At 41.2% G+C, this 22,689-nt stretch overlaps 1 protein-coding gene across 3 annotated transcripts in view; it reads right to left on the bottom strand.

Annotated features, from left to right (window-relative positions):
• Nucleotides 1-18,203, bottom strand: part of STXBP6 (syntaxin binding protein 6) — a 122,691-nt gene extending 104,488 nt beyond the window's left edge. The window contains exons 1-2 of one of the 3 annotated variants that reach the window (XM_075152513.1): nucleotides 18,062-18,203; nucleotides 11,278-11,354 (exon numbers count right to left, since the gene is read on the bottom strand). The gene's annotated coding sequence lies outside the window, so the exon portion shown is untranslated. The remainder of the gene's footprint in view (nucleotides 1-11,277; nucleotides 11,355-18,061) is intronic. The other 2 variants (XM_075152514.1, XM_075152512.1) reach the window with 2 other exon arrangements.
• Nucleotides 18,204-22,689: the final 4,486 nt, after the last annotated feature.

Genomic DNA, 22,689 nt, shown 5'->3' with positions numbered 1-22,689 from the left:
TGAAAACTGTCATTTATACCGAAGTTGTCATTTTCACTTAATTAAAAATCCACAATGAGAGCCATCAAGCATCCAAAAGGAGAAGGATACCAGAGATAGTTAGAGCATATTCATAAGGAGAGGATAGGTGAAGCATTAAATCAATCCGGTCACTCTCCAGTGACAGTTGAAATCAAATGAAAAACATAGGATTCCAACTCATATTAAATTTTTCCTTATGGTTATTAATTTCTTCGAGCACAAATTATGTGCATTCCTTCAGTTACAAAGTTTCTGCCCTGTAGCAAGCAAGTTCCAGACAGAAACAGCCACCAGTTTTCCTTTTTTTCCAAAATTAGGCTTAGACTGAACAGGCTTTTCTGGGATGATGAAACATGCTTACTAAGCAATGCCAAGAGAAACAGCCATGTAATATTCATCGTAACTTCCTTTCAGCTTCCTATGAATTACTGAATATGCAAATTAGTTACCTTGAAGAACAGCAAAGGCAATTCATTAAAAACCATCCTTAAATTGTATGAAAAAGCAAGGTGCCAGTTACCACCTTCTAGCACAATCACACAAACCAAAAAAGTCATCTATAAGCAGAGAGCACACCTCTTCCTTTAAGCCAAAGAAGCAAAAGATATTATGAACTTCACTGACAAACAGTAACATTTTAGGCTAACAAGTGGTTTAATAATACAAAGTGCTCCAAAATACCAAAAAAAAAAAAAAAGGAAAGGTCAGTCTTAAAGTAATTAGTGGTAAATAAACAGATGCAAACTGAAAACATACTGAAATAAAACACTAAATTCGGAAGTTCACCTTCATAATTAGTTCTTTCTGCTGTCCCATGGAAGTTTCCCTCTCCCCATTTTTCTTCTGAGACAGCATTTCCACATATGATGACAGAGGGGTTATATGGTTTGTCTCCAGCATATCCACGCTATTAAACCAACAAGAAAAAAAGGGAAAAAAGAAAAAAGAGAACCCGTATGCAAAGGCCAGACTTCCAAGCTGTTCTCACTTGGGCATAGTGATGGTATCCATAGGGGGAGACTCCCTTTCTCCTCCTGCTCCATTTCAAAATGGCCTTTCTTTGATTACCTTCATAAACATGTTTTGCCAAATTGGAAATATCTAGGAATGGTGCTGGGGCCACTGGTGGAAAATGGTAGGCAAATGGACCTTCTTCAGTTACTCTGAAACTAGGATATGGAAAGTAATTCAGAAAAGAGGATCCTTTCTGTTTCCAGAAGACGATGTAAAATATCTGCACTACCAATGAAGTCTAGAATTTAGAGTAGCTCATAGAAACAATCTGCATTAAGCAACCAGCACTGGCATTATGCAAGCTTCAGTATGACACCAGTGCTCTCCTTTTAAAACGTGAACAATCATGAGCTCGAATCACTAAACAGTGTTCATGCCTACTGACTTGTAGATTAAAAAAAACTGCTTGCAATGAAGCATTCGGTTCCCTTAGAAGATTGCATTTTTAGAGAACCATTTCCTGGCAGTCTCACTGTTTGCACACATTAACAGAAGATCTCAGAAACCTTCTTCTATGAGAGGAACCACCACCTCTACCTCAGAAAGGAAAAAAAAAAAATCACGCAACTAACTTTATCAATATAGTCATAATTCTTTCTAGTGTCTGCCAGGAACTGTCTGACTCTGAGAAGTTACTGCAACATTTCTTTTTACTATACAGTTTAAGAAAAAAGTTAATCTTCATGCTAAATCAGCACCAACATCCTTTATCCTTTAACATTATTATGATAATCCAGACACAAAGGAAATACTGTTTTTTTCACCACAGTACTACAGTCTGTTCAACAACTCTCTACTCCAACTCAGTCGAGCTGTAACTCTTGTCCTGTGTTTACTGTTTGGATATACTTTTGAGGAATGCCCTGAGCAATTCAAATCCCCAAATTTCATTCCACAACCTGAATACACAGAAGAGATAATGATCTTAGCTGATATAGGATGTTAAATCATTTACCAAATTCTTCAATTGGGGGGGACGGGGGGGGGGGAGGTTGGCAGCACTATGCAGGTGGTATAAAAGACAAGGAATTAGGAGCAAAGCGCCGTATCTGAATGCCATAACCTTGGAACATTACCTACTCCGATCCATACAAGTCTGCATTTATTGACTTTTTGGGTGTGCGCCCTGAAGGAGGAGAGATAACAGAGAAGTGACCAACTGCCACTTCTTACGTAACTTTAGTTCCAAAAAAATGCTTAAACTAACCAGATCTTTGAGCCTATTTCTTCCAATTCAAATATATTAGTAGACTGCGTTTTTGAATACTTCATAAACAAGAACCATAAACCCATTTTGTTTGAACAACAGTGTTTTGATGAGAGAGCAATCTAGGACAGTTTTACAGCTTTAATAAAATGCCCTCATTCCTGTTACTCAACAACACACTTTCAACAAGAACGGTAATTACCTTATTTTCCTTACCTTTATTTAAGGAGAGGGGGCAGGGGGAAACCTACAACACTGCAATCACATATGATTGACATTGGAGATATAACTTCAAAATACGAATGGAGGGGGCGTAGGTGAAAGGGAGAACAAAGGCCCCATGTGAAACAAATACCCACAACCTCTTCAAGTTACCTGAGTTTCACAAACTTATGTGGTTTTCCCTCTATAGGGGCTTTTAAATCAACACTGCACAGCTTACTTGAAATCAACAGGCTACTGCCATCCTCAGTGATGATGAAATCAGATTAATTTTGTCTTCCCTTCAAGCCTACGTAATTTGTTTTTCATTCTCATATTTGTCAACACACCAACCAGAGTAAGAGTAGACTTCAGCCCTACTCCCCGGCTATACCATTACTCTGCCAGCAGATTACACTATTTTTTCATACAATGCTCTCAAACCTAGTCAGCGTGGACTCTGAAGCTCTCACAGGAAGGTTGCCTGATTCTCTCCTCCCTTGTACTGCAAAGATGATGCTAGTTATGTTTCACAGACAGAGAGAAAGAACTAGGTCCTTCAAACACCGCCAGGTTTTCTCTGCCTTCTGTTAGGAGGATTCATCTTTCTCAGGATCTTGTTTCTCACTAGTCAAGAAGCCAGCTTGTACAGCTGTGTTCACACTGAGGAGACGTGCTTTCAGTGTACCAGCACATTTAGTGCCTTATAAGTTTACTCTGATACCTGTAAGCTTGCCTAAAATAAAGGACAAATGTTTGCTGAGCATTCAAATGTATGCGGTATTCCTTCTAGCTTTTGCAAATATGTTAACTGCTTCAAGGTATTTGACACTCAGTAAGCCCAAGGTACAAACACCTGAGGAAGGCATACACGGGAACTCAAATTGCTACTCACCTTGTAATTGCCACAAGTTCCTGCTCTTCTACTCTAAAAGCAGGTAGCCTTGTTAAATAAACTATGTAAATCAGATTCAAGATCAAACCCAAATGTTTACTGTCCTTTAGTTGTCTTTGCTGCTACACAATAGAATTATTGACTGTTCTGATGCCTTTTCACAACTGCAATAAGAACAATTCAGATCTAGTATTTCCTCATACACAGCTCTAGAGCCGTCTCCATGAGAAACACAATCCCCTCTTCTGTTCATTTCTGAAAGGAAAGAAAAATGGCTTAACTCATGGTTTTTGAGCCCCGTTACGATCCAGTGGGAAGGGCAGAGAGCTGTGAGAATGTACGCTGAAGTCAAAAGGAAAGTATTTTTAAACACATTTTCATCAACTAGAAACTTGTCCTAGAATTGTTAAAATCTTACTCAGATTACTGTTATTAACACTCTTTTGTGATCAGTACTCTTCAATGCAATGTGCAGGGCATTCTAAACCTTGTTAAACATCAAGGTTTCGTACATTTTTGCTGGTAGCTTAACACTTTTTTCTTTCTTTAAAGTCTTCTCCTTTAATATTAAAAACTTTCACACTAGTCATGCTGTAACCTGAGTAGGCATCCTGCTGCTATTACAGTCTTTTTAACCACCTGTACCCAAGTGAAATTTGGTGAAGGGCGGGAACAGGAGATAAAAGAAAAGCGATCCAAGTATGTGACACCAGGATAAGGAGAAGGAAAATTGAGAAGGAGGAAAGAAGAGAAGGAAAGGAAGGGAAGTCCTATTAATTTTCATATAAAAACAAGCCTGCAACAGGGACAGGACAGACTTACAACAAAGGAGAAATTTCTTCCTCTGAGAGGAAGAAAACGCATAAATGTCATACATTCAATGGAGAGCCAGGATCCCATTCTATACATAAGTATCTTTAAAGTTAATGATGTTCTGTGTTCATTATGTTCAACAACTGGAGAAATTCCTGAGAGAGATCTTCAGGACAGGTACTTAAAGCCTCACAGATAATTCTTTACATTTAACAGCTCTTCCAGTAGCTCTCCCATTATGCAAGGAGGATTCAGCCATGCATTTTATCATAGATGTTATCATTAATATAATACATTAAACACAGTATAAACAAAAGACAAAAGCAAAGAAATGCAACCAAACAAAAACTTAGCCGTACCCCCCAAAGATAATAAGGCAGACCCATTCGATTTTGCTCACATTTGCTTTGCAAATAACATTTTCACCTCTACTCTGGTAAGGATCAGTTATTATGTTACCATCACGGCTCTAACTTTCTGAGATTTGAATATGGCAAGTTTTAGTCTTTAAAACAGACTACCCAGCTTACAGAACTCTTCCATCTGCATCAACACCTCAGGTCAAAGCAGGACCCACATTCCTCATCACTGCAGTTTCACAACTGATTCCCGAGCCATAGCAAAAAAAACCTAGAAACCCCAAAGGTCTGAATTCCAGCCTTGGCAGATATGAGAAAGATTAAAATGGTTTTTTAAATAGTGTTTATGTGCAATGCAGATGTACAGTGTGTGTTTGAGGACTGATGCTGAGCCAAAATATAAACAGACTATATCCAGCATAACAGGTACCGTGAGGCCACCGATGAATCACAATACATACAGATAGGCAAAGAAGTTTCAAAAAAGAGAACCACTAAACATCACCCTTAGAATGGTCTAATGACACAATGGGTACGTGCACATATCTACGTATGCTTTCCTCTGGTCATTCTGCGCTATGGCAGCTGAACCTAGCTTTCCACAAATTCAGATGTTTTCATCAAGATTCCAACAGCACCGAATTCTTGTAAAAAAGTGGGATACTATCAGGGTTGCACTACTTGGAGAAATTTATTATTCCTGTTTATATGTCAGAAAGGTTTCAAAGAAAAACAGGAGTCAACTGAATTTTCAAAATTAATCTCCCAAAATGCTCTAGGGGAGGAAAAGCTTAGGATACATAAACCCCATACATTACTCCATTTACTCCATTTGCCTGGAGAAAGAAAGAAGTGTTGCATTTGCAAAGTATACACGTCTTAAGGGCTACAGGATCTATTCCTATTTGAGAACCTTCTGTCTCTCCAAGAAAACTTCATACAGGAAGTATTGCAAGAACAGGCAGGCAAGTCTGGAAAAATCAGCATCTATAATGCAAGAGCCATGAGTGTAGGCACACAGCATGATACAAATATTGTTCTCACAACTTCTTGAAAGGCTTTTATTTCATTTTTACAAGGATACCAATTTGTCAAAAGATACATCATTATGAGAGCTGCTTCTAAATCCACATGAGAGAGAGATTTTGAGATTGAGAAGGACAGAGTTAAGTGCATTCTGTGCTTTTAGCTACTATGCCTAGTGATGTTTCATTCTTTCTTCAAAGAGCAATCTTTTGTATCCCCATCTGCACAGCAAGTGAAGAAAGTGAGAGATGTTTTTCAAATAAGGATGGTGTCAGAAAAGTACGAGTATAGCCCTAATAGCCAGATGCATACTTTGAATGCTTTGCAACTCATTATTTTTAGTTGCTCACTCAGCTTGACAATTCTAGCATCATTTATGTATTTGAGAAAGACTATTTGCTTACTGCAGGAAAGAACAATTTCATAGGAACACCGAAGAGAATTGAAAGATTCCACCTGGAATCAAGCAAGGATCTAGTGTTAATAAACCTTCCAAAAATCTTCCAAGAAATGCTTTTTTCCTCAGCTGTCCATTCAGTCCAAAGAAAAAAAAAGTATTTATTCTATCAACACAGCAGACCAATCAATAAATCATCTACCAGGACTTATATTAAAACATAACAGTGCTCAGACCACTTCCATTCTAAGGTCTTCTGTGTACTGGTAATAAAATGAAGCTCTGCAAACAGACCATTGGTTTTATTCAGCTTCATACTCTACGTAAGAGCAGATTTTTACAGATACCTGAAGTTAAGACAATTCATATTTGACTTAAGTCCTACTCTCCAAACTAATATCAAACATCAAACAAAAACCCTGCACATTATGGATATGCAAAGACAAAAGTTCACCTCTAAAAAAGCAGAGGTCTCATATAGGTAAATGTCTAATTCATTTACAAATTATGTATACTAAAATTATTTGTTAAGGGTTAACTCTAAAGAAGGGCAATAGAAAATTCAGAAGTATGGTAGACATACTACCAGTATTTAAAGTGCTCAGACTTTTTAGAAGAAGGGAAAATGCCAACCAGAAGAGGAGGCAGCCCTTCAATGTCCTGTATCTTGTTATATAGGTAATCCTACACCAAAATCAACTGCTCCTTTCAATGAAAGATTAAAAGATAACTAACAGATCTATTTCTCTTCCCTTTGAATGTACACTGCTCCAATTTCAAGCTTTATTACATGCAGAATACTCTGCACAGTATTCAAATACATATATTAGACTTGCTCTACTCTGAGGCAAAAACCACCCACCACCCCAAATTTGTCTTTTTCTTATTTTTAGTGACCATTCGGTCCTATTTTCTCCTTTCAGCACTGGCACTGCATTAGCTTCTTTTGCTCCACTATGGCATAAGGAGCAACCATTTAGTTACCTATCTAACATAACTCCAGGGCCCTCCCTCCATTTTGCATTACCAAATTCAACCCCTTATTCATCCACACTTTTTCCAGCTTTTCGTTTAGGATTTTCTGGAACAAGTTATCCAGCTCTGCTAATTTAAAAGCGTTTATTCCTCACAGCTATTATTTACTCAATGTGTGTGAAGTACTTCACATTCTCCTGTCACAGAGTGTAACAACACATCTGGAAAGATCCAGAATATACCACAGTGGCATTTACAGAACATTTACCTTTTATCCCTTACCCCCAATAACTTCATTGTTTCATTTAAAGTACGCAACTCTCACACGAACGATAGAAGAAACTTTGTGAAAGGGAAGAAAAATGGGAAGTAGAGAGAAATGGAAGCTAGAAAAGAAATGCACATCTTACTCTCCCCAAAAGATACCTTGTTTTAAAGATAAGCTGGAAAAGTCTGTTTATTTAGATAAGGAAACAAGAAAATGAGGAAAGGGGAGAACTAACCTGTCAATAGAGGAAATCAATCTCTAGTCAAAATTTTTTGTCCAAAGATGCAAAGTTAATGTTTAAGGTGAGGCACAACAGGGAAATACACACCTACTAAGTCCCTTTAGAAGTCCCAGAGGACCACTAAATGAGGTTTGAAAGAAAGCAGCCTGATTATTAAAAACACATACAAAGGACGACAAGACAAGAAATTATGAGAAATGCTGAAAGAACAGACAAAATTATAAAAGCATAAAATTTAAAGAGCAAGATTAGAGGGAGTAACACACAGCTGAGACCAGGTCATGGGAATAATCCTCATCTGAGGAGGACAGCCGAACCAGCGTTACCGGTTCATTAATTAGATGAACACCTCCAACAGCTTCCACACCTCAGTGTTAAGAAGGCTACTCATTGCACCTCTCCGTGTTTCAGTGGTACTGAAGTCTCACTTCCTTCCATCTCAGACGTGTTTATAGGGGGACTGCTGCACTTTCCGAAAGTCCTATAATACCTCTTTTCCGTTTTCAGAAGAGTTTATACAGAATAGCTTATTACAATACATTATATCATAGTTTGGGTTCCACTTTTCTGATCCCTACTAGACCCCCTCCCTGCCGCCCAAGGTAGCTCACTGAATGAAATAAAAAGGATATTTCTCTTACGGCCAGCAAAATTATGTATTTACCCCCCTTTCAGAAGAACAAGCCATAATAGACATAAATTGTCACCTCTATCTCATATCACACTTTTGGAAGGGGGGGAAGATGTTGAAACAATAAAACAAAAATGAATTCGAGCACTCACATTAAAGCTGGGCACGTCTTGAAGTTCAGATGAGCCTACGTTATAAGAACATTAAATACATCCTCATAGTGGAGGAAACATACAGAAAACTGACCTTGGATTTACTGCTTTGTCACCAGCACGAAGTGAGCAAATGCATCGTGTAACTGGCTACCAAACCAGGTCCCTCTGAAGCACCCAGACGCTACACCTTCACATGGGTGGCTTTTATTGCTCCACCTGTGAAATTTCATTTCCTTATGGTGCAGTCTGACAAACTATGTCAGACTATAGAGCAAGACACAACAGATGCACAAAGAAAGAGGCAAAAAATATAACAGTCCATATATATCATTGCCTATTTTACTCTAGAAATTTAAGTAACTGGTTATAAACTGGAAAGGGGAAGACGTTTGTCTTACCAACTGGGCAAGATTCTCCATGGCATAAATCCACAAATTCAAATACCAAAGGACTTCAAATGCACACTGAGTTGATTTCAAGTCTTTTATTGAATTGCTTAAAAGATAAAAATAAAGTCTGATATACTGGCATTCTATAAAAACAGAAATAGAAAGATGATTATCGCAGTTTTACCACTGAAGTATAACATGACCTTAAACAACTCACTTAAGGTCATTTACTTCAGCAGCAAATGAGGGTTCACCACACCCAGTTCACGGGTGTACGGGAGAGCTCAGCATCTGGCAAGCGCTTGTGAGACCTCAGGTGCCAGGTCAGTGCTACAGGTGTTGCACAGCTGCATTCCTCAGCCACATCACTCCTCAGAGGGGGCTGTCAGGACACCTCACTTAGCATCTGAAGTGGTACCTGGGTTACCTGCAAAGACAACCCATTCCTACACTTTTCCCAGTAACTAAACAGAATACAAAGAACAAATTCCAAACCGTACACAGTTAGCTTTTGAATTAATAACAAAACTACTTTCACACAGAAAACCCAGTCAATATTTAAAGTTACTCCAAGGTTTCAGATAAATAATTTGAAGACATCAGCTATTACTGGTTGAAACAAGCACCTAATCACAAACTGTTTCGGCATCTTGACTATGCACTGCTTCACAAGCTTCCATAGGGGACAAACATGAAATAAACAACTGTTCAATACCACTGGAGAACTCCCAGTTTTATTTACCCAAACATCGAGAAAACCAGGTCAGCTCCCTAATAAATTAGTGGAAGAGGAAGCAGAGTTGCAAACATGTTCTTATCACCCCCTAATAGCAATGCAGAAGCACTGTTACTGCGCTCCAAGGACAATAGGATCAAGCCTTACCTCAGCCCAGACCTGCACACTCTCACGCATAAGCGGTCATTTCTATAAGAAGAATGAATTAGAAGATTTATACACAAGTAACTAGAAGTAGGACTGGACCCACAGACATCTGGAACCATGACAAAGGAGTTTACAAGGCCTACCATGAGCACTTATTCTCCCATTCCAAAACATTACTGTTTCTTTCACAAGAATAACCACCACAAAAAAAAAAAAGGTTTTATTTTACATGACATGACTAAATCCAATATCTGTGTGTGTGTGTATATGTATGATATATAAAATGCATATACACACATACATACACTTTTTTCTTTTATGGAAAAAAGTAAATAGAATCAAGACATTTTTTAGCTGACAGAGGTTATCTTTGAAGTTTTCTTTTTAGGCGGTTAAGAGGCATGATTTTTAAAGAAAAAAAAAATTTAAAAGCTACCGGAGTCTAAAATATTTTAACTGCTTACTTCTTGTCCCCTAAACTGAAACACTGTCCAGCAACTGAACAGAACATGAAACTAGTGTTCTTTTATGTAATTCTTCTGAGGGTCTGAAGGTGCCCTATAGATAGCTCACATCTACTAGATTCCTTAATCAAGACATAGGCATTTTGGTTTCTTACTCCTTTAAGGGCTGGCATATTAATCTTCTGTCAGATAAGGGCTTTGAGTTAAAAATACCATATCGGACACCCAGGTTTTACTTTTATTTTAAGATGTTAAATGTCATATTTGAGATCCCACCAAGGCACTAGAAGTAAGTTACAGGTCCCAACTTCATCCTGAGAAACTTCACAGATCAATGAATTCTCTTACCTTCACAAAGCTTTCTCAAGCGACTCCCCGATGCAACTGATCCCCTGGGCTGGGGACAAGAACCACCCCAGCTCAGTATGACCTTGGTAAGTTGGGGCACGCAGGGATGGTGGTGTGCCGAGATGTCTAAATGGGACGTAACCCACAGACATAGCCAGCATCACCTAACGTGGTACGGTCACAAAATTGTATTGCCTTATTCCCAACTCACATAAAAGCTATTTCTGTTGATGTTTCCTAATACTGCTTACTGAAGTAATGCCATTACTATCTTATGAAACACCTCAGTGCTCCGATTCATGCCCTCAGGGATTCAAACTCCTTCCACTGACTAGACAGGAAACGTGGACACCTCGGGTCAGGGGATAATCAGGTGTCTGAAGGAGGCAGCGCCAACACACAAGAGACAATGAAAGGCCTGACATAAAAGACTCCAGTTTTAAGCACAGGCTGAAGCACAAATGTAATTTGTATCTAACTGCAGGTTAATTAACAGCTTTGAAAGATAAAACCCGTCACCATAAGAAAAATCCTTAATCTTAGATTTGGGTATTTCACAAATAGATTATATACTGTAACTATAGTCTTAGCATCTGAGACATATGTCACCTAGTCCCATAGTTACATATTAAAGGAATGTCTGAAACCTACCTAAATACATAGGAAATAGAAAAGTAAAGCAAATTCACGGGACAAAGCATGCCTAGCTGCTCTGTTCAAGTCCCAATAAAGTCAACTACAGCCTTTTCTTCAATTTCCATAAGAGTTAAATTATGTCAGAATCTTCAAAAACCACACTTCAATCATGAATTTCTGTATGCAAATTTCAGGCCCCGGTAAATTGAAGGTGATCTGAATACCCTACCTTAAAGCAACCTCAATCTGCTAACATAACATAGTCAAACCAGTTTGTCATGCAGAAAAATTATTAAAAACATGTAAATATTCAGTCTTGATTGCATTCTTCAAATACAGATCTTGCTACATTACCAAAGATGTGGGAAGTATCCAGTATTTCATACGCTGGTGAATCATTCTTTGCTCCTCTGACAGTCACTTCTGAACAGCTGCAAATGCATACAGGCTACAGTAAAACTGATGTTTTCAAGATTTAAATGAACAACTGACAACATGATTTCAATTCTCTTAGGTCAAGAATAATCCTTCCCCAAACAACGTACTGAAAATGAGTTTATACTGAGATCGAACTTCTGTACTGATCAAGACGAAAATAAATATTTTGGGCACAATTTTAAATTTTTTAGATCTAGTAACCAAGATCTCCATTCCTTCTGCCCAGAAACGGAATCTTCCACCACTTCTAATACAGTATGGATTGTTAACGCAACCTGCTAACAACAGCAGAGCAAAGCACTAAGGTCAGAAGCCACAGGGAAACAGGAGAGAAGTAACATCAACATTTCTGAAAGATGCCTATGGAATACTGAAAGGTCCCAATTTAAGATAGTTCAGAAAAAACGTAAGTTAGGAAAATTTCAGGTCTAGACAACAAGAACTCCATTCCACCCGTGAATGCCTCCCTGACCTCACTCAGATGTCTGCTTACAAAACAAAGGGAAAAGAACAAGACAAAACCTCCTAAGTTAGCTATTCTGTCTTAACTAATGAACATCTGAATTTACAAGCAGCAATTTCCTTTCTACATCTTCCAAAACAAACAAACAAAAAGCTAATCTTCTAAAGAGACAAGTATGATAGATCTGCAAAAAAAGGAACCTCCTGAGGTCCCGTCCAACCTCAGCTGTTCTGAGATTCAACTGTTCAGATCTGTGATCTTCTGGTTTTTTGTGTTTTTAAGTCAGATTGCTTTCTTCATGCAATCACTTTTGTGTAGATACAGATTTTAAAATGACAAAGTTGTGAATTCTGAGTTTCAACACCTACCTCTAAACCTGTCTTTAAGGGGCTAAGGGCAGATGAATGTAAGTTCTTTTGTTAGTCTTTCCCAGTGGAAAGATGTAGTGACACCAGACACCTTTTTTGTCTCTCTGCATCTTGTAACTCGCATTCAGTGAAGGAAAGTGGCAAAGGCCACAGGTACAGAGCCCAGCTGATATCAGCAAGGAACCGATAGCCACCAGGAAGCAAGTAAGAAGTCCCTTTGCATTGCCAGGCACAAGTGGAGCACATCTCCTCTGAGCATCCATCCCTTCTCCAGTGCATGCTGCCTGAAAGGCTAACGACCCAACACCGAGTCCTACAGAATAGCAAAGTGTATGCTGTTAGAGGGTAGAGCTGTTTATTAACCTACAGTGAACAAATTCCCACTCCACAAAACTAATTGAAGGGTTTATATTAAAGTCAGAAAGGTGCTAACAGACTAGTCACTAACCTCTGGGCATATCAGAACATTTGGACACTTTTTATTACAGTCAGGAGCCTGCCATACAAGCTCAAGAAAATAAATGAATCAACAGGAACTCACTCTAACAGAGTAATACTAATCTGTCAATAATTGATCATACTCTTTCTTTCTGTATATGACTAACAATGATGACCTGAGTGTTATGTCTCTTTAAACGAAGAGAGAAAGTTGATATGCTCAGATAATGGCCCACAAAGGCAAACATTTCAAGAGGAAGCTTATGAACATCCTAGAACTTCTACTAATTACCAAGAGGGAGTTTCCAAGTGTGGATTGCATATGGCCAAGTGTTTGTTCTTCCCTTCCTCCAAAATACACCAGCAAGTGCAAAGGTAGAAATGGAACTGAAACACTTTCCAATTTTGCACTTCAACAATCCTGAAAAAAATTGTAAGCAATCCTAGGGAATTACAGTTGTGGTTCTGTGAGCAAGTAATTGCCAAGATACAAGAGAGTGTTTTCTAAAACAGCCTGCATGCATAGCACAGAATTGCCTGTGAAAAGGAGACCCAAAACCAAAATGCATAAACAACAAACTTGTTGGCCAGCACAGTTATCAAAAAGAAATGACAAATATTTATAAGATCTCTTTCACATATGAATTGCAGGCAAGCACCAAATTCTATAAAAGTTACATTTCCGATTTTACCTTACGGTGATGCTTCAAGCAAAAGGAATTGTTTCCAGAGCAGCACAATTTTATTCATGATTTAACCAGGTTTATTTTGGTTCAGTTTAACTGGAGTAGGAGTAGGTTAACTTCTTGTACTGAAATCTAATTCAAAACAAGTTTATTATTTATTACTGACACAGGTTTAACTAAACTGGTTTATGCAGAGACAAGACAAACAAACTATCCAGAAACCTGTTTTGCAAAGTCTATCTGAAGTGTTCCACACAGACATATATAATCTGGGTTTTTTCCCCTATTATTAACAGATCTGGCTGTAATTATATCACATGAGTTTTATGCTACTTGGAAACTTCACAGATATAAAAGTCACATGCAATCTCTAAGAAAAAAAGTTTACCACACAAGATAGTTAAGGCTGGAAGAAAAAAAAAGAAAAAAAACCAAGACTCTTGGAGCTGGCACTGCTGTTGTGTCTAGAGCAAGACTAGAACCAAGTTTAAAGGGCAAGAAAGAAAAAGTTTAGCTTTCAGTGCTAGACTTCAATCCTTATCAGCTCATGACAGTAAAACTTTTAATAACTTGTGTTCATAAGCATTGGTAAGAATTCTGCACTGCTGAGCAATCTTAAACACTCATAACGCTCCTGTTTTATTAAGGAAATCAAAATGTTACAGATCAGAAATGTCTAGATTTCTTCCCTTGGGGCTACTGTCGTTGAATTACCACTAACTGTAATATTCACATAAAAGTCAGAAGCTCACAACATTAAACACATACATTACATAAACCTAGGTCTTCCAAGCATCAGAAACCCAATATAAGTGCCATCTTGTAAAGAACACAGCCTGCCCTTCCAGGAACATTACCGCCCAAACTGCTCCCGGACCTGCAGCACTCCAGCATAGCTGGGAATCCTTTCCCAACTGTCTGCCAATGAAAAATTATGAAAGGGAAAGCAGGAACACATAGTATTACCGAGCTAACCTACAGTCATGCAATCCCATTTGCAAAGGAACTAGTATCTTTTATACTTACGACAAAGAAGGCCCACAGCATCATCTGTGTCAAAGACCTCAGGAGCAGAGGATGTCTTCCTAAGCTCAAGATGGAAAAAAACCCACCTTAATGTTCAGCTATGAGCTCTAGAATGAACAACACATGCCAGCAGTCAACTGGGCCTCCAGCAAATGCATACTGGAGAAAGAAAAAGATTTTTCGGGATGGAGGGAGGGTACTGGCAGTTTTGAAAGAGTTTGAATACAATGATTTTGTAAAATGGTCTGGTCTCTTTTCTCCCCTCAATTACCCAATGAGTACATTTCACAAGTTTATTTCTGCTATATATAGCCTCAGAAAGGCATTTGCTTCCTGAGAAACCATCATTCATTTCTGCGATAGCAGCTTACTCAGAGGCAGGGAGGAAAAAAAAAAGGCAGTAAGAAGCAACGTCCTTCCCTCCCCCTCGCCCCCCAAAAAACAGAGTTCCCCCCTTCACATCACAGTCTAAATGCTCTATGACATTGTTTGGATAGAAAAAAAACCAAGAGTCCCTTCTCTTATCAATACATTTCTTGTTTTGTATTGTTGTTGCTATTTTGCTCTCCTTTTCTCCAAGTTTAAGAAATTTGTCTGGGATACAGAAAAAAAAAATGGTATAGTTGTACCCTATTAAAGATAGGGAATTACCAAGGAGTGGTATACAAGAAGCAACCAGAAACAATCAGGTGATGTTTATTAGCATTGATGATATGAGATTTACCCTAGTTACACGTCCTGACTCAGAAAAAGAAATAGTCAAACCAAAAGGCTAAACTTAAACACACTTCTATACAGTTAACATAGCACTGCCTGCTGCAGTCATATGCAAAAGTATATTGATGAATTCACTGGCATATCTGGCTAAAATACAAATTAACGCCAAGGCTTTTTAGTTCATCCATTTTTCAAATCCGTAACATCACTAGAGATTGCCAATAAAGGACTACGCAAATGAAGTGTTCTCTTGAAGGGCTTGATTTGTCTCTGTACACACGTTAGCTACAGCATTCCTGTCTGGTTAAAAACAGGAGGAATCAATTTGTCTTACCATCGCATTATCCAAACACAGGTTTCCAAAACTGATTAAAACACTTCTATACAACCTTGGCAATGTTCACTTACCAGCTGTACACTGGAAAGGAACATTAAGTTACAAAGGAAGAAAAGAGAAAGAAAGAAAGAACAAATGTACTATTATTTAGATAGCATACCTCCCCCCAAAACAGACCAACAGCTACTATTCTCCAGAGTCAGCATTTCACAGAATTTTATTCATAATAAAACAAAAGTCATCTTACCCTAGTTTTTAAAACTAAAGTATTTTTAAGTTCTCTAAAATCTACGCTTTATTCCACTAACAACAGTATAAACACAAGAAACATCTATTGATGAATTCACCTTATTTAAGAAGTAAATTTCCAGTATAAGTAGCCTGAAGTAGTGTAGTGAAAAAATATTCAACTAGGAGGGGAAAAAAAAACCCTTCATACTGAGGATTTTAGAAATAGCTGATTTTTATATTATCCTCACTGTCTAAAAACCACACATGCACACAAGAGTGAAGTGATCTGAAAATACACCTGGAAGAAGAAACATGAAATATTTTTCTTTGGGCCTTCTAGAGTACATGTTATTGTGTTATCGTCACACTTCCCTGACTCTAGCTGTTCAGATGTAGACTATGTCCAGAGGGACACTCAGAAACGTGACAATAAATGAAATGGAGATGCAAAATCAATGTCTGCGAGTTACAGTCACCTCAGTCCTCACGGCAAACACTCTTACTCAGGGGTAAAACATCCCTTACTTTCCATAGCACAATTCTTCACAGACCTTTTTCCACCTGGAAATTCCTTCACCTGGGGAAGCTATCACAAAATGGTGAATGGGCTAACTCCCAAAACAGTGCTTTCACTCCACTCTAAAAATTTCATGGTATTTTTTATTTTCATTCATTTATCTTAGTGCATCTTTAAAGGTGCCATCCAACTTTTAAGGCATCTTCTTGAAGAAAATCAAGTGTATGCACAAGGGAAGTCAGTGCGGCATGACTACACCATAACTGCATTCCTCCAGGCAGAAAGGCCCTAAAAACATTTCACTGAAAGAGACCTTTTTCAAGTAATTTATCAAGCAGATCTACCGTCAACCCCACAGGGGATCATTCTTCTTAGGGGCAAGAAACAGTAAAATTATATTTCATAGAGGGTGGTGAAAAAAAGTCTCAACTCACCGGCATGATTATTCACACTCATAAACTACCCCAAATATTTATGTTTGTTACCTCAAAAACCACCACATTTGGAGTTCTTAAGGCCTCATTAAAATAGCTAACTACAGAAAAATTCAAGAGTCAGAGGGTGCTTGGAAACTACAGATGTGGAAAAGAAACCTATGACTTGCTAACTCAATGCATCACCAGCAAGGTACAACTTCCCTGCCCTCTGCTTACTCCTCTCTTACAAAAGAGACGGCAGGGCAGAGACCTCCTCTACAGTTAGGTGCTGCAGCTTTGATTAGATGTCATAATCAAAAAAAGAACCACGATACCATATTGCCATCTTCCAGTATTTCAGGATGGAAAAGGATAAGGTCCTGTCCGCCTCAGTAACATTAAGCACAAAGAGATGCCAGATGATCCCCATCACATGAGCAAGAACCCTTAAAACTCTTAAGAGAAGTGTCATGGGTTTGTGGAGCCCGTTCAAGCAATGAGAAGCAGTAACGCTAGTTCTGACTCACAAAAGGAAAACAGCCAAGCTGAAGACATCCTAAAAGACAGCTTATATTTAGAGAAAGATAGAGGGATTTGCAAAGTGATGTAATTCCTAAAACGTAAACGCCTCTGTTTGACAGAAGGCAAAATAAGATCAAAAAAGAATAATACAGCTCTCTAGATAACAGTACATATTTCCTTGAACTTCAGCAGCATCAGTGCAACACGAGAGGATAAAGACAACAGACGTTGCAAGTTTTACTTTTCCATTAGCAAAGCTAGTTCAAACAGAAGGCAGGGAAGGCAGTGGTGGCCGTTTCACTGGACTGTCAAGGCTGCTCCTAAACACCCTGTTGGAAGGAGACCACTAGATCCACTTCACGTCTGCCGGCCGGTTTTGCGCTGCTCTTCACCACCCAGAGAATCTCCCCAGGAGGAACGACCACTGCCGCAGGCTTCTGGGCCGGTGTCCGAGCAAAGCCGCCTGCTGGGGGGAGTGACTGCAGGGCCGGGACCCACCCGAGGCCCCGCTCCGACAGCCTCCGACGGCGAGGGACGGAGGGCTGCGCTGCCGGACGCACCTCTCGCCTCGCCTCGCCTCAGCCGCCCGGCGGACGGCGCTCCGCGGCCGCGGAGCTCCGCGGGCTTCGGCAGCGGCCGCCCCCGCCCCGCCGCGCGGCGCGCGAACAGCCGCCTCCCCTCGAGGGCGCAGACCCGGCTGCCCCGGCTCGGCACCCCCGGGGCGCCCACGGCGCTTCCGGCGCCGGGGTCGCGGCGGGGGACGCCACCGTGGAGTTAATCGTTAACTCGCCGCCGCGCGCCCTCAGGGCGCTCCTCCCGCGGGCGCCCCGGCAGCCACCAGCCCCAGCGGGGCGGGCGCGGCGCCACCACCGAGGGAGCCCCCACCGCACCCCACGGCTCGCCGGCGGGCGGCACAGTCCCCCGCCCGCCCCACAGCGACCGCGACCGGCAGCACGGGGGCTGCCGCCCCCACACCCACCTTCCCGCCGGCTCGGCTCGGCTCCTGGCCGCAGCGGCGCGGGCGATGCGCGGAGAGCCGCGCGGAGTGCCGTGCTGTGCCGCGCCCCGCGGCGGCGGCCGCCGCGCTGCCAGCGCCGAGGCGTGAGGGCGGCCCCACGTGCGCCGGCTGCGCCAATCGGGGCCGCCCGCCGGCCGCCCCCCGCCCCCGCCACCGTCCCGGGCCGCCCGCGAACCGGCGGCGGGGCGGGCGGCCGGGGCGCAGCGGCGGCAGCGGGGGCAGGAAGCTGGTTTGGGAGGCAGGAGGAAATAAGCGCGTTGGGACGGGAGTTTGGGATTGCGGGAGGGGCAGGAACAAAGAAACCCCAAACGCCGCCGACCGCGGGCTCGGCGCCGCCTCCGCGCGAGCGCACCGCGTGGGCGCAGCGCGGCGGCGGCCGGGGGAGGCCCCGCGGGGGCTGGATGCCGCCGCGGCCGGAGCCCCGGGCGGCGGGAGCGGGCGCTGGGCGGGCGGAGGCGCCCGGCGCCTGGGTTAAAAGAGCGCGGACGGGCGGACCTCCAAAACGCATTTGTAAAGCGTCCCTTGAGCTCCCTCGCGAGTTGTGCAGCGCCAGGCGTGCTGAGGGCAGCAGGGGCACGCGCACCCCCTGCCGCAGGAAGCCCGCCGTGCGGGGGCCGGGTCGGGCTTTTCTAAACGGCCCGAAGGTGAAGCGGCGCGGGAGGATGTTGGAGGGCCCTGGGCCCGGCAGGTGCGGGGCCGGCCGCTTAAGCCCGCGGTGAGCTTCCTGAAAGGCATTACGTGCTGCTAGAGCATCGGACTTCAAGTGAAGAGTGACAGAGGGCTGCTGATCCGCGCTCAGAGGGGAAGGCTGGAAACAAATTCTGCTGCTGTACTTTCTACTTGGGATATTAGTGAGAGCTTCTGCGCCACATTGCTGGAAATGCTGTGTGTTCACTGTGGCGATACTGGGAATGTAATGCTTGAAAACAATAAGCTGGTTAGTAAGAAAATAAACATTCCTAACATGGCAAAATATTTTTGTACTTTATTTTACAAGTTTACTTTATAACACTGCATTTTTGTATGATTGTCAGCATGAATTGTAGTTAGTACAATTTCCGTTAGTTAATGAAAATGTAAGTTGATTGTTGGCTCTGTGTGTGTATTTTATCCCATCATTTAATCTCATGGTTGTTGATGTTGCTCACAGCAGAAGTTGCTCACTACCTCTCAGGTTTGCAGTCCATTACACTCCGTTGTATTGCTGCATCTTTAGATCTCTCTTTAAAATGCTCTGAAATCCATTCAATGACTCATATTAATTTCAATAAATTTTGCATGGGTGTCGTGGATAAAGGCCAATCTACTTTTGTGGCAACAGCCTCCCACAAACGCCTTACTGCCTCCCCATCTTATATATAAGGAAGTTCAGCCCCCAGTGGCCTTCAGTTTTCTCTGTATATTAAAAATAAATTTCCAAAAGATAGATCCCTTTTTTGTGTGAGTCTGGTTGCCAATAGAGTTCAATGCCTGCAGCATCCACGGACTTCTGGCCAGATGAACAGCCATGAAAAGAAAACAGGGAAGAGCAGCCACAGTTCTGAAAGGCAAAGTTGGAAACAAGGTTACTTTTTCATGTAGTATAGGGGCAATCAAAATCTGAGCATTGGGCCCTTCGAAGAGTTCATCACTACCTTTTTTAGAAAGATAAAATCGGGAACGTCCAGATACGTGATCCATTTTTATCTACTATCTATATACCATGTCTTTTAAAATGTCTTCTAACTTCTCTGCAACCATATAGACTAGTAACGCTGAAGCTGAGATAGTCATTTAATTGCTTGATTCCAGAAACCAAGAAGAAAAAAGCTGAATATGCGTTCGGGAACACTAAAAATGACATTTTTCAGCCCTTCAACCTTTTATCCCTTTTTTCTTCTTTTAGTTTTAGTGTATTTTGGTGAGATTTCATTGTTTGGGGTTTTTTTCTCTGTTTTTTTTTTTTCCCCTGTTTTTTTTTTTTCCCTGTAGGTTCTCTGCAGGCAATATATTTCAGATAAGAGTAGATCTTGAAGTCCAGCTTTTATTTTTGCAGCTACTCGAACCTTTCAAATGTGTCTCATTTTTACTTCCATCATCTTTTGAACTGATAGCATTTAATTTTGGTAAGTTGGTTGTTGCTACTAGAAATGCTAAGTTATGTTGATGGACTCTGGTATATATTTAAGCATATAGCCTATCATTTACAATGACTTGTACTGTTCTTGTAAAATCTCGTCTTCACTGTCCTTGGGCTTATCAGGCTGAGTGACATACTTGTGCTCAGCCATTGTTCTCCTCCTACGGCTGGATAAATTTATTGGTTAGACAGCTTTAGCACACCAAAACTGTCCAGCAGACTTCAGCCTTCATGCCAAACGGCTTTAGGCAAGCAAGTGGGTTTACACATGTAAGTAGCCCTAAACAACACAAAAAAGATCTGTCAGTCAGCCATGTAAAATTATTTGAGTGCCTAAGGGTTCTGACAAGTAATATCTGATAGATTTAAATGAATAAATTTGAGAGATAATGCCCACAGCAGTATCTCCTTCACAGAGTTTACCATCTTCATAGTGGAACAGGACATGTATTTGTGTCTCTCCTACCCCAATTCATAGTCTGTTATCGCAGTACAAACTAACCTCACCTCTAACCTAAACATTCCTTGCAGCAGTTGCTGGCCAGGAGGCAGAGCTTAAACTTGGGAAGCGATACTGTCTTAAACCATTTCAACGCATTCTACCGAAGCACATCTCTGAGAGCCGTAGTGTTTGCAGGGTTGAGATCCGAGAAACAAACTCTGAGCTTGCCTGTATGTTCTGTAATCCTGTGGGATCAGGAGGGAGGTCCAGATTCGGAAAAGCTCACTTTCCATCAGTTCCACCAGAATAGAGGTGAAATAGAGATATTGGTGGTTATCTGGTTCTAAGACTCATCTGAGTATTCAAAAGCAAAACTTTGCCTTTGCTCCAGGAGCACATGAGACTGTGGAAATGGCTTGTGTGCAAGATACTTAAAATTACATTTCAGATAATAAACTGCTTCCGAGAAATATGACCTCAGAATTTAGGCTAAAGAAATGTCACGCAGGCCTGGAGAGCAGGAAATCTGACTATTACAGCTATGCAGTTGAACCACCGGAGTGCCTAGGAGTGTCACTGATAAACAGCCTGATAAGGGACTAATGAGCAGGATGTCTGTAGTCCATCACAGCACTAAGTATGCAGGACACCTGGAGTATTACATGGGAAATAATGTTCAAATATAATATTTAAAGATAGGTAGCATAAACTGAATGCACGAGGCTACTAATGACAAGCGCTGTTGTTCATGCTTAGTGCATAGTTAAAGTCATTAACCAATTTAAATGCTTGACAGATGCAAGACAGAGATAACTGGTAAGGAAGTGCATGATACAATGTATTGATGAACTATATGGAGAGAGGAGCTGTGTCTTGGACTCTTGGATTTCTCAGGCTGCAGTGCTATGGGAGCCAGAATTGTGTTCTGCTGTCACCTGCATACGGTGCTCCTCTTGCTAATTGTCCTAGCCCTCAGATCAGCAGAGCCCACGTGGCAAAGCCAAGTCTGTGATTAAAAGTAATGGGGTGAGTCAGGGGACTCGGTGGATGGCAGGGGCAGGCTCTGGAGCAGCCGATGTTCCTGTTGCCTAGTGGGAAGGCAGCCAGCCTCGAAGGGTCAAGAGGTGGGGTCTGTGGAGAGCTGACAGCAGGAGGGGTACATAGGTAAAAGTAGAAACTAGTCATCTGTGATGAACAGCATGTGTACTGCAAAACTACAGCGTATCCCCAATGTGTCGTCTGAAGACCATAACTCTGTTTTTCTCTTTGCTTCAGAATGAAATAAACAGTATTGCTTCTTCTAATGATGAAAGAATGCATCCGTATGTAAATGGACAGAATTGCATCTGTATTTTTTAAAAGGTACAAATAAATTTTTAACATAAAAGTATACTTCCTGTCACCCTTGCTGAGTCATATTTTCTTCTGGAAGTACTCAGTATTAGCAAGTGTTGCTTTACAACAAGAAATTTGGTACAATCTGGTCCACAGAATTAATATGATTTACTAATGTTTGCAAGAAAAGCAGTATGCATCTATGCACTAGTCTCTTGCTAAGTCTGTATTAATAGATACAGACTTCTTGGTGATAATAAGGTCATTTAACAAATTGCTCCCACCCCTTTGTTACCCACAGAGGGAGCATTCAGGAATTCTGCACTTCTTCCAGCAGCAGAAAGCATTGGCATGTAGCAAAGGAGGCGTTCCTTCTCTCTACTCTTTTGGACTCTTCCTTTCCCGCATAATAAAGAGCTCCCCAAATACCTTCTTGAAAGTATTCCTTCTATGAGGCTGAAAGAAGAACCAAAAGGGTTGAGGCTGGGAAGCAAGTCAGACTGAACAAACAACACTTTCTAGAAAACAGCCTGGATACGGGATATTCCACAGCAGGATCTATAGGACATGTAAAGCAAAGCAGGTATTTCCTCAAGGGACTCTCGTCTGACAGAACCATAAAACAAGAGCAGGAAGTTTCAATACTTCAAAATATCAATAAAAGTCCAGTATGTGGAGGATGCTGTTCTACAA

This window comes from Calonectris borealis, chromosome 5 (genome assembly GCF_964195595.1).
Source record: "Calonectris borealis chromosome 5, bCalBor7.hap1.2, whole genome shotgun sequence".
NCBI lineage: Eukaryota > Metazoa > Chordata > Aves > Procellariiformes > Procellariidae > Calonectris > Calonectris borealis.
Note: the sequence above shows the minus strand (reverse complement) of the source record. Positions and strands in the feature narration are given on the sequence as shown.